Raw genomic sequence first — 13,348 nt, 5'->3', positions numbered from 1 at the left:
TAATCCATAAGAGGGTGTTTTCCACATTTTTGACTGGGTATTGTTGAACTTGTATATATGTTTAGCAAGTTTTCAATGCAGTTACAGGGTATATTTTATATGAGAATTTCTATTTTATTGTGCCTCATCCTATTATAATGCTTAGGATTGTTCTTAAGTGCTTAAGTGGAAGGGAATTGATGCAATATCATGTAACTAGCAATGCCCACTAAAATTGATACCTTTCTTGAAATGGAAGATAAGATATATACTGACTATGACCTAACTCACCTCCCACAATAAGCCAGATTCAGTAACACGTCTCCTCTAATTTTGTTTGCCATTCAATATAAGTTGAATTGTGAACCAAAATATCAATTGTACTGGACAAGCTTGGTGTGTAGGAGGCAACGAGCAAAGTGCAAGACAATTAGGAGATAAAGAATGTGATGGCCAAAATGTAGCTGAAAAATGATAAATAAACTATTCCAGCAGGCTACGGCAACGTCCAAAGCAAGAGTCAAACTCTGTCATAAGTTTTCATTCTTGGTTCTCATGATAATGAATCTCTTTGGTAAAGTTATCTGCGTGCTAAAACTAGCAGTAGGTGAAATCAACAGAACTACTATTGCCTGGGATAAATTTGGCTTCTACTCATGGTGAAGAATTTTGAAGGTGACCAAAATGTTATCAACAAGGAAAGCCTGGACAGGAGCTGGACAATAGGTACTCCATGTTGTGGCTTTTGTGCCTCCTGAGATAGCCCCAGAGCAGGATGGGTGTGGTTGATATCCAAGAGATATTTGTTGCCACTTGGTGGGCTCCAACAGCTCACTCCTGGTCACATTACTGTCTCCTTTACTGATTGCTTGACTTATTTTTCCATGAAATTATGCTACCAAATGATAAGGCTATGCTAAGTTTTGTCCATGATTCAATTAGGCCAATACTAACCCTCAAGTAGCCTTGCATTTGGGGCACAATAACTAGAGGCAATGACAAGGAACATTTCTGCTAGTGTTTCAAACAAAGCTCAGTTTATGAGGCGGAGAATAGTTCTTTCAACTTCAACTAAACTGAATGTGGGTACCATCCACTGCATCCAGACCTTGCTTCTTAATCTTTGAGGTACCTGCAACTGAAATGAAGGGGAGCTCCACAACTGAGGAAGATGCCACTGGGGCTAAGCCAGTCGACTGGCAGTGCCATCCTATAAGCAATTATTAGTAAAGCAAGTATTCTTACCATGATAGAAGTCCCTTCCATTGACATTGAAACTTCAATTTCCTATATCTTTAAAATCAGTCGCATCTGAGAGTATTACTTATAAGGAGAACTTCTTACCCTATTTCGTTGGATTGTTCTCACCTCTAAAGAAACCAGTTAAGACCTATCTGCTTTAGAGATGCTCTTTCGTGTTTAATAGCATAGCTGCGGTGAAAATAGATACGTAATTGCGTGATTGCTGTAATTTCCAATTGCAATTCCCACTCCACCCAAGTAAAATAGCAAATTGTAAAGCTTTTGAGGAAAATGATGTTCTAATGTCTGGTATTATTAATTACAGATCGAAGGGCCAGCCAATACATTTCTAACATTAACTTAACATTGGGGTTGTTTGGCACATAGCGGCTGCTATTGAGGGAAATATGGAGGCACATGGCTGAGGCAGCTCCAGCTCCAAATAATGGTTGAACGAATGAAGCAGCTGTCTGTCCCCTCATGATAAGTCAATAAGCGGCACATATCTGAGCCATGAGTAGATCAATGAGGCTTCCAATGGGATCTCTCAACATATTTGTTTGTTGGTACCTGTATTTGAATCGGCTTAATTGGTACCTGCATTGGCACTAACTTTTAAGCAGTCGATGGAATCTGCTTGCTCTACCAGTTCACACTGTGGTGTCTGGCATCTGAGACTTGGTGTTGGTAGCGGTGGTGGTGCTGCTGGAGACACTGGTCAAGGGTGAGCCTGGTTGTGTGCTCTGGCTCACTCTCCCACCAGGAGTGGGGAGTTTGGAGCCAAGATGTCAGGCCATCATGGTTGTCCGGCTGCCCAAGTTGGGCAGAGGATACCTTTAAACCCGGTGTCTTTTAACAGGGAGAGGGACAGGGCCTTTGTCACTACCCAGCAGTCTGAAAAGTGCTAAATATTTTAATATTAACTTACATTTGAGTTAAAAAAAAAGGGTAGGTGATTTAATTAGTGAAAGGAGCAGGTCCCAGTTGGCAGCTCCCCCACGCTGCCTGAGCACTGTGACTCAGTAGTCACCTTTGTTTTATCTCTGCCAGTCTTTGCTTTTTTTCCTGTGTTTATTTTTGCCTGTAACTCTAATTTATAGTCCTTGCCACTGTCACTTTACTTTACTTGCCTTTATTATTGCCTGCTACTTTAACTTCGTGCCTGTGATTTTACTGCCTTCTGCTAGTTCCTTATTGCCTTCTGCTAATTGTTTTGCCTTGTTGGCTCTATTCTGACATTATTGTTCTCTGCTTATTATGCCCTTGTGCGTGTTGCTTTTTCCTTTTTCTTTTTCCTCTTGTTTTGTGCCTTTTTTTGTGTTGTTGGCTCAAATTTGTGCCTGTGATTTCAGCGACACTCACCACTTGCTTTTCAGCTTTCCTGGTTCCTGCCACTCTCGCGTCCCGTTTTCTGTGCCCCTTCCCCCTCCCAGGACCTACTTAATGGAGGTTGCAGCGTCACCATGCAGTGGCCACGCAGCAATCATGCCGAAGGGTGGTAAAGGCAAGCCCATATGCGCCCTTTTGCACCTGGACCACGCCCAGTGCCAGGAAACCTGGATCTCACACCACCTGCTGCTACACAGGCACCAAGCTCAGAGGCGTGGAGTCCAGACCTCACAACAACTGCTGCTTCTCCTCTTTGCACTTAACAGTGGGACCATTCACCTGCTGCCACTGCCTCTTTTCCTGCAACATTGTAGCTTCCAGGCACGCAACTGCCGCCACCACTACGCCAACCACGCCTGAACAACTCCACTGCTTCATGCTCAACATTCAATAGCTCTGCAAATATGCCATCGAGATCTGGGACACCAATGGCTCCCTCAACCCCAACATCATCTTCCTGAGCAAGACATGGTTCAACTCTGCATCTGCACCGACTTTGCCCTGCCAAACCTAACGGCTACCTGATAACACAGAGACTGCATCAACAAACACGGAGGGAGGATCACCATCATCCACAAAGAATCCATACTCTGCACCTCTGCCATGAACAACTCCAGACCATTCATGGAACACCTACATTACCAACTCAGAAGAGACTGCAAAACCACCATCAGAGGAACCCTTGTATACAGACCCTCAGGACCACATCCCGGCTCATCCCTGAATTCACCGCTCACCCAGCTCATCCCTGAATTCATCGCTCCCCAAGCCATCGACACCGAACCCTACTTCTTCCTCGTAGACCTCAACTTTTACCCTGACAACCCCAATGACACTAACACAGTCAACCTTCTTGAAAACATTAACAACATCGGGCTCACCCAGCTAGTCACGACCCCACACACATTGCAGGACACATGCTCGACCCTATCTTCACAGCCAGAGGCAGAGTCAAGTACAGCCATGCCACCTTCACAGGAGTCAGCAGCGATGCCAACAGACATTCCAGCACCTCACACGGCAGCTGGATCAAAGTATCGGAAAGCTAATGGACAGAAACCCTCAACACCTCTCACCCCTTCATCACTATCAACCTTGAACAGGCTGTCAGGAACGTAACCACCTGGATCTTGAATAGCACCAACAGAGTCACCCAAATCAAACCCACCAAACTCACAAGATCCACCAAACATACCAGCTGGTACACTTCAAAACTGAGAACCACTAAACACATATGGAAGCATCAAAAGGAAATGACACACCAGCAAGAAGCCCACCGATCAGTCCACTGGTCCTGAAGGAGACAAGAAGGAATGTCTTAGCTGACTGCATCAAAGGCAGCTCCAACCATAGCAAAGTACTCTTCAGCATTGTCTAGGAGTTCTCCAAACCTCAGAGACTGAAAACACTACCACTCCCATCCAAGTACACTGCAACACCCTGGCGGGCTTCTTGCATTATAAGATCTCCAACATCAACAAAAACTTTGAGACCCAACCCAACAACAATGACATCATCAGCCTCCTCGCCCCCCCAGTTACAACCTCCGACCACCAGATCACTGCCTGTGATTGGTACACCATGCAGAGAACCACTCAGGAACACCCATGGGCCCATGTCCCCACCACATGTTCAACCTCAGCAATAAGACCATCAATGACAAGCTCATAGCCATCTTCAACACATCCATCACCTCAGCCACCTTCCCAGGTGAGTGGAAGCATGGTGAAAATCAAACCCTTCCTCAAGAAACCATCGGCTGACCCAGATGAGCTTAAAAACTACCAGTCCATCTCCATGCTCCCCCTTCTTGCCAAAGTTCTCAAAAAGACCATCAACCTCTAGCTCACAGACTACCTGGAGAATAACGATCTTCTTGACATCTCCCATCTGGATTCCGCTCAAACCACAGCACCGGAACTGTCCTGATCACAGTAACTGACAACATCAAAACGCTCCCAGAGTGGGGAGAACAGGCTGCCCTGATCCTCCTCAACCTCTCAGTGGCATTTGACACAGTGTTTCACCATATCCTGATCAAGAGGCTTCACCAAATTGGAATCCAAGAGAACATTCTCAAATGGATCACATCTTTCCTCAGAGTTAGAACATAAAGGATCCGCCTCCCACCATTCATCTCAGAGCCCAAGAACATCATCTGGGGCATCCCTTAAGGCTCATCCCTAAGCCATTCTCTGTTCAACACGTACACAACCCCCAGCCCAGCATCATCACAAACCATGAACTGAACATTATCTTCCACGCAGATGACACCCAGCTCATCATCTCTCTTTCTGAAGACCCTTCCACCAGGAGGGCCAACTTCCATTGGTGCATGACTGGTGTTGCCAGATGGATGCAAAACATCTGCCTCTAGCTCAACAAGGGCAAGAGTGAAGTACTGATCTTTGGAAACAACACCTCCCCAAGGAACGAATCATGGTGGCCTGCTGTACTGAGACCCCCCCATGAACTACACCAGGAACCTGGGCATCATCTTAGTCAGCAAACTCACTATGAAGAACCAGATTAACACAGTCTCCTCCCCCTGTTTCCTCATGCTTTGCATACTCCAAAAGATATTCAAATGACTCCCAGTCTCCATCAGGTGCACCATCACCCAAGCCCTTGTCATCAGCAGCTTGGACAATGTCAACGCACTATACGCAGGAATTACCACACACCTTCTGAAGTGACTGTAGACCATTCAGAACTCAGCAGCCAGACTCATCATTTCTTCCCAGGACAGACCCACATCACGCCCCACCTGAGAAACCTCCACTGTTTTCCCATCCACAAGAAATACCAATTTAAACACGCCTCAAAGCCCTGCACAACCACGGACCAGCCTACATCAACCACTGCCTGGGCTTCTACCATCCCTCCAGACACTTGCAATCCACCTCCTTCTCCCTCACTTACAACCCCCACATCCACTGAAACAACAGTGGGGAATGTTTCTTCTCCTACCTCACTGCGAAGTCCTAGTACAACTTCCCCCTCCATCTCCGGACTTGACCCTCTATTAAGGAATGTAGAAGGGGACTCAAGACTTGGCTTTTCAATTGAGTCTCCCAAGCAGCCTGGATACCCCCATGGTGATTATCTGTGAGCTGTAAATCCTGTTTGATTGATTGAAAGACAAGCAGGAGTGTGTGGTTGGTGAAGACCAACAACAAGTTCCACCTCTCATGATACACATTGGTCGCCATTTTGGCTACAATGGCTTTCACTCATCTTAGTGACTTCAAAGAAAGAGAAACATAAAATGTGATTGTTCTCAAACACATTGCCATACTCACCTCACTTTCTAAGTAAATAGGAAACTCATTATTTAAAAAAAACAGATTAAAATACTTCCTATTACATTATGAAATGTGAAATATGCTTTTCACTGGAATTTGTATTAAGTACATTCTAACACCAGAATTGGTATTGTATAAGAGGACCTCTCTTACAAAATGATCTTCAGCTTTGCCACCAGCTATGTGACAGGTTCCGAAAGGACTCACACATTGGTCCTTCTTTTATGTATATGTAGAGAGTGACCCAAGTACAGAAATAATTAACAGAGCTGGCATGATGGAGCAACTACACATCTCGCAAGCTTCTTGCCCAAATCCAGCTTCCTGATCAAATCCTGCTGAACTTAGGATCTGGCTCCTAAAAGAGAAATAAATAATTGAAAAGTCCATATACAGGGAGAAAAAAAACCTGAAGAATTGTTGTTTTAACCACCTGAAACACACTTTTTTCAGATGGATGTGCACGTGCAAAATACAGTCCCTCAGAAACAACTTCTGAAGTGGGCTGACCCTTTTCTCCATGTTGTATGCTGGAGTGGGTGGTAGAAAAACGTGAATGACAAGTGAACAGAGCTATGGCTGAAGAGGGAAGACCAAAAGCCTTTTATATGCATGTACTTATCTTTTTTTATGAATAAATTATTTTGATTACAAGAGACTGGCAGGTAGCTAAAGTCCTAAAAAAGGAAACTCTTGCTGCTTGAGAGAGGATATAATTTCCTTTGTATACATGCATGCTCAGATTTTATGCGTGCCTCAACACTCTATAGTGTAAAACATTTCTCTATCAGCAAGTGATATTAATTTGGTTTCAGAAAAGACAAGCTGCATCCTCGATTGTAGAATGAGATTCCGGAAACCAGTACATGTAAAGTACAATTCGGATGCTCTTTTCTTAGTTCTGTGATGTTAAAACACTGGAATAATTGCTTTAGCAGCTATTAAGTAGCACTTCATACTTGCTAGATGACAGCAAATGCGCTCAGTGGTATTATCTCAGGCAAACTTGTTTGATTTGGTGACAGCTTTTCAATACTTTCCATTCTCTGACATGACAACCGTGCAGTGAATGTTGTTTGGGGGCAGGGACAGTTTTAAAGATGTGTGTCAGTAACCAAAGAGAGATGGTGAAGGCAGCGGTGGCTCCTCCACTATGGCAGAGAAGCATCAACCCCCCAGAACGTCAGGAAAGGAAAAATAAAAGGAGAATAAACACATTTTATTATCTTTTATTTGTCCTTCCTGCAGACTCTTTGAGACAGGGCCAGGGAGATGACAGGAGGAGTGGTAGTGCACAGCATTCAGTGCGCATGACGGTTTGGCCAAACTGTCATGCACATTGAAGCTCTCTCTAACCCAGTTGCATCGCTGGGTTGGATAGAGCAGGCGCAGGCTTCCAGTCTGTCTGGGAGTGCAAATCGAGGGAGCTCAGACCAATCCTGAAGCTCCTCTCATGCATGAGAGCAGCTTCAGGACTGGCCGCAGGACAGTCTGGGAGCCTGTGCCTCTGAGAAGAGGTACAAAAGGGGGTGGTGATGGACGGAGCATCTGAACCAATCAAACACTCACACCCAGTCAACAGATCTGGGTTTGATCCATCACCGTTCTTTAGCCCACTCTGCCACCCTAGTTCAGACATGGCCATATGCAAATGAGTCTGACCCTGTGCCTCATGGGAACAGTCTAGCCCGAACTGCCAAGCCATGCCTTCCCTGGACTGGAAACAAGCTTCCTAGGACCGGTTTCTGGCATTTCAGCCGTCTTCAGCCAGGCTTGCTTGAATCCAGTGGCAAGGTGAGCAAGGGACTCACGTCTGAGCATACCCTGCCAACTTATGGCGAACAAAGCGGTACAAAATGGGGTGGTGATGGACGGAGCATCTGAACCAATCAAACACTCACACCCAGTCAACAGATCTGGGTTTGATCCATCACCGTTCTTTAGCCCATTCTACCACCCCAGTTCAGACATGGCCTGGGAGCTTGCTATACCACACAACCGTTGGTTGCTCCGATTGAATACAGATGGCCCCCCCAAATACCTGCTTATACTTTCTCGCCCTGAAGAAGGAACTGTGTATATGTTTGTTTTGTTCCTAAACGCGCCTAGGCGTTTTACAGTTTAGACTTTTTTCTTGTATTGCTGTTTATTGTAATATTGCATTATGTGTTTTTACGTGTTAATTATTGGGATTTTTTCTATGTCAGTGTTATAGATGTAGTGTTGTGTATTTTGCCTCGTACTAAAATCATGGGCCTCTGTCTATGTATTGTCCACATTGAGAAAAGAAAAGGAAACAATTTTTTATTGTGTTTTTATGTGACTATCTTACTTAAATTTTGATACTAATAAAATGTGAATTGACATATTGCCGTGATGTTTCATATTCTGCGGGACAACTAGTTGTATAGTGTGGATGAACCACCCACAATAGTATAATCCTATGGAGGAAGATTTTGTCATTTAACTCGGGAGATATGTTTTAAGAAAGAATCGCTGACAGTGCCCCCTCTGCTCAATAATGGTTAAGCTTTAAAGTCAAGCCTCAGTTTGTGGCATCTACTGACCCATGAATACTGAGGCGTTGTGATAACAAGGCAAAATGAAATAATAACAACGTTTAAAAATATTGAGGAAAAACAACCTCACACAGATAAACTCTTGACTTTCAAAACTGTTTTTTTATAGACTGAACTTAGGATAAACTCTCATAACACATGTATCATAAAAAATTTACTTATGTACTTGGTTGGGCAGAATAAATTAAAATTTTGAGAAAACGGTAGGAGTTGCTGGAGGGATCACAATTATTGCAACTGAAATGAATGTCTTCTTTCCTCTTTGTGAAGACGTAAGCATGAAAAATGTGCTTCCCGGGAGGCTGGAGATGTCCTCTAAGTACAACAGTGTTGTTGAGTTTAAAGTAACCTACATTCATGGCACTCAAGGAAGTTTATATTTAAGTAATTGTGTCTAAAAGGTAGTTTCACATTGAAGGGACTTTCATACCTATCATCTCTGTGTGAATTTAGCTTGCCAGTTCAGAGACAGAGTGGTTTGATTGATTTAATCAAATTTATATAATTAAAAGGGTACAAAGATCTGCACTATGACCTCACTGCTGTCTTCCCAAAATTCTTAAAATGTCCATTACGAGACCCAATTAAACATTCTTATTTTCTGAATTCGAAAATCACTTAATTTATTTAAAAACAAACTCGGGTTTGGCACAAATTATATGGATAAATGTTTAAATGATTATGAGCTACAGGAAGTTAAACTGATGTCACCACCCAGTTTCCTAAACTTTATAACAGCCAGTATAGCCCTTTAGGAAGCAAGCACCCTTTTCCTATGTCCCCCTTACATTCTTCACATCTATGTGGCTGGTTCACATATAGTACAAGTCCTTTTACATGCTCCCAATTCTAGCGCTGAGCACTGCCCATGGTCTTGTCTCACTCATTTGTAAACCTAAGCGTGCCCCTTAAATGAAAATCCATATGTAACTCTCCACCTTCTTATACACTTGACAATTTAGATACATTTTCCTGGTATCACAGCACTCCCCTTTCCTTGTTGTCTTAACATCCTCAAATTACACGAGAACGTCCAAAATAACACCCTTACATCACCTTCCCCAATTTGAAGATTCTCACTTAACTACTATTCTTCAATGCAGATGTCACGAAACATGGCAACAGTGTATCAATCAGTCCCAGGACTACAATATGCACTATTTAAAAAAAATGGACATTTTCAAAATGTAGTTCCTTTATCTTTCTGTCCCGTGTACAGTGAAGTGTCTGGGTATTTGTTGCTGAATTTACCTATTTACCTCAAGCACTTTAGGGCTCATTATGATAGCGGTCGGAAAGCCTCCTACCGAGTTTAAATTCTGACCGGCTAATTATGAATCATTCGGTCAGAACTGAAACTGGGCGGTCATTCCATCTGGCTTCCGATGGGCTTTACATGCCCGTTGTCCAGTCAGGGGCCGGCCCGTGATCCCATAGGGCAACCTTTCTGCATTTGGGATTACGATGCATGGTTGCCGGCAAGGTTTCCATGCCTGCATTGCTGACATGGAAACCCTGTTGGAAAGTGTGTTTGGGGGCCCTTAGCAAGGCCCCCTTGTGTGTGCAGCCTCCGCTTGGGGGCCAAGGGGGCAGGTGCCCCCCTGTTAATCCCTGCACCGTGTGGCAGACACTTTGAGGTGCCTGCTGCAGGGTGTTGGGATTAACACCACCTCCCATTTTTCTATGGGAGCGTGTAATACGAACAGTTTCTGCCCGTAACACATGCTCCCTTAGGGAAATGTTGGAATGCGACCATCCAAATCGGGCAGTCGAGACTGCCGACCGGAGGTCGGTCAGACCCGTTTACAAGACCTGTCGGGCCCTATGTGTAGACATTAAAGTTAGCACTCATCACTTACCAAAACTTGCAATGTCATTAACTCATCCTCACATGCACGCATTGATCTGAACGCCCACAAATCTGACTCATGCACACATGCTCAGGCATGCCTTTTCCAATTTGATCATCAGGAAGACCTGTTGGATACGGATTTTATACTATGGAATGTATTTATATCTACGTCCTTGAAGAAAATGAAGGAAGTAAATTGATCATTTTTTGTAGGGCACTATCGTAATTGTTTGTTATCTATATAGATCGAAATAGCCATACTTTCAAATCACAAATCTAGTGGTGATGTTTATCAGTGAGTATACATTTGTTGCATTTGTGGAGCTGTATGTTATTTGAAACACTTAGGATAATATGGATGCCTAACAGGAGTTTTGCAGTAGTTTCAGGTTGATCTGTAGTCTGACAGGGAGCCACTGAAGAATTTTTAGAATGCAGAAGATGGTTTATTTGCTCCGTGTTTAGACCTGCCAGTGAATTAATGTATTACACTCAAATACATTTGTTTTGTGCATAACGCATTTGAATTGAAATCTTTATTCTTTACATTGCCATCTTTGCTGCTACAATCCTTCTCGCTTCTTGAGATTTATGGATACCTTTTTCTTTAAGGTCCTGAGGTTTTATCCCACAACATTGATGGTTATTTTTTCTCTGTGACTGCTTCCATAAAGTGGAATTATCCTACCTCTCCACCTTAGGCAGGAGCCCAAACTCCGCATTTTTAGGAAAGCCTTGGAGACCTGACTTTTTCCGTAAAGTTTAAATCGTCGTGCATTGCTCCCTGCCCTCTGCAGTGTTACCTTATCTAGTTAGGTAGTATATACTTAACTCGTTTTTACCGAGCATGAAAATACCCCTTAGGATGAACGCTACACTCCATAAATATCAAACCTAACCATAACTTCCTGGGGCCGGACTAGTTGGTATTCAGTTCAGCTGGTACACTGCATGCTGTCGCAGGCTTTCTTGGTGTCTTTCTTGGTAATGGCAATGGGAAAGAGGCAGATTGAAAAAGTAATTTGCAACCAGCTCGAGAGTTAGATGAAAACTCCTTTGAGGCTGTGTTTAATTGTCCATGCAAGATTACATAACCATCTCTATGAAAGCTTGGGTGCCATGCTAGTATCTCCAATGCCAGTAGATGACCAATGTATGGGGCACTCTAAATCTGAAAGAGAAATTTGAATAGGTGTTGGAGGTGAATGAGGAGCTTAGACTTGAAATCCTCCGACTCATATCAGTCCTTGAAATGCCATAGACTTTCTAACATATATGAAGTGAAGTTCTGGCAATGACATGCAGATAGCTATTCAATTGTTTTGGCATAGGAATGGAAGGAAAGACAGCAGGCCACCAGTAGCCGATTGAGAAGAAAGAATATAAATGTTGACAAGTGAAGTGAAGGTTGGGAAGCACAGGTTATAAGGCAGGTAACGCTGTAAGTCCCCCTTATTTCTAACTCTGCATATTTTTGGAAGGTCCTGGGGACATACAATGAATATGAAGAAGCTAAACTAGCATGATTTAGGAACAGAGGGACAAACACCGCTTACTGTTTTTAAGCTCTACTGTCTGCAGTTCATGCACTAACTTGGAGTCAATCTGAGCTAAACGTATATGTTTTAGACAGATCAGTTGCATCAACGCAGGTTTACAGTTGGACCCTGCATGAGCATACACTTTCATTTTAGATCTCATAATCTTAATCTGAACTACACAAGGAAATTCCCTGAAATACCTATGGTGTTTCCCACATAATCAAGAAGTATGTGGCACACTACTCTGTCTGACAGAGTGACACACTGAACACATGCCATATTCCCTTTGTATGTGGTCCACTGAACAGCAAGGTCAATTTGAGGAGTCTATTAATGTTCTCAGGGACATCATTTTGGGGTTGCCAGGGGTAGCAGTTGCAAACTGTGGCTGACACCTTGTGAACCCTGCCTCTGTGTTTGAGATCCCTGGTCCTAGAGATGGCAAACTCAGTGTCATGAACAAATGGTCAGCTCTGCATTCCTTATTTTCTGTCCGTTTTTCATAATAATATTAATAGTGAATAATATTCTATTATTCACTATTAGTGAAATGAAAAAAGTGGCACACTTAGCAGTTATGGGACCTTTGAGCTAGCTATGGTAAGTAAAAATGGTTTTAAAAGTATGTTGTGTGCAAGCCTGCGGCGAGAGTGCTTTTAGGTGAGAAAGATTCAATATACATATGAGAGCAAGGGTGTCTGTATGTGTAAGCATGTGTGAGTGAGGAAAAGTGGGTGAGAGTCAATGGTAGGTAGTGAGTGAGATTGTGTGAGATTGAGTGTTAGCAAGTGTGAGTGAGTGAGAATGAGTGAATTTATATGTGAAAGCAATCAAGGGAGTGAGAATGAGTGAGATTAAGTGTGAATGCAAGTGAGTGAGCAGAAATGAATAAGAATGAGTGTAAGGGGGTGTAGGAGGGTGAGTGAGAGAGAGAGGGAGTGTGAATGAATGAGTTAGAGTGAATGTGAGATAATTAGTGTGAATGAGTGAATGTGATTGAAAATCTGATTTGATTACAAGTTTGCAGTTGGCCCTGGCATACCGAAGGTATCTGCTTTGTCTTATAGAGACACACAGGGAAAACTACTGGCTCTGGCATACTCATGTAAATTGTTAGCATGGTAGACATCTGTGACAAAATACTGGCACTGGCACACTGGGGATAAATCTTAGCATAAAGAGCACATGTGGTAAAATACTGGTACTGTGCAAACTAGAGATAATTTATGCCCTATATGGCACCACTGGAAAAATATTGACATACATGATGACATTCTGGGTGGTGGACACCAGTGGCAAAATGCAGATACTTCCACACTCGAGGTAATTCTTGGCATAAAGGTGGACAACCTAACATTTGAGAGGTGACAACCATGATTAAATGTTGACCCTCACATACTAAGGTAATTTTTGACGTAATGGTCACCTTTGGTATATGGACAGAATACATTGTAAAATTAA

The 13,348-nt window shown here is 43.2% G+C and overlaps 1 protein-coding gene across 1 annotated transcript in view; it reads left to right on the top strand.

Moving 5' to 3' along the window:
- AJAP1 (adherens junctions associated protein 1) overlaps positions 1 to 13,348 on the top strand; it is a 584,929-nt gene that overhangs the window by 19,044 nt on the left and 552,537 nt on the right. The window lies entirely within an intron of this gene.

The sequence above is a fragment of the Lissotriton helveticus genome, chromosome 5_1 (assembly GCF_964261635.1).
Source record: "Lissotriton helveticus chromosome 5_1, aLisHel1.1, whole genome shotgun sequence".
In the NCBI taxonomy this organism is placed as follows: domain Eukaryota; kingdom Metazoa; phylum Chordata; class Amphibia; order Caudata; family Salamandridae; genus Lissotriton; species Lissotriton helveticus.
The sequence above is the reverse complement of the archived record's forward strand: the minus strand, read 5'-3'. Positions and strand labels throughout refer to the sequence as shown.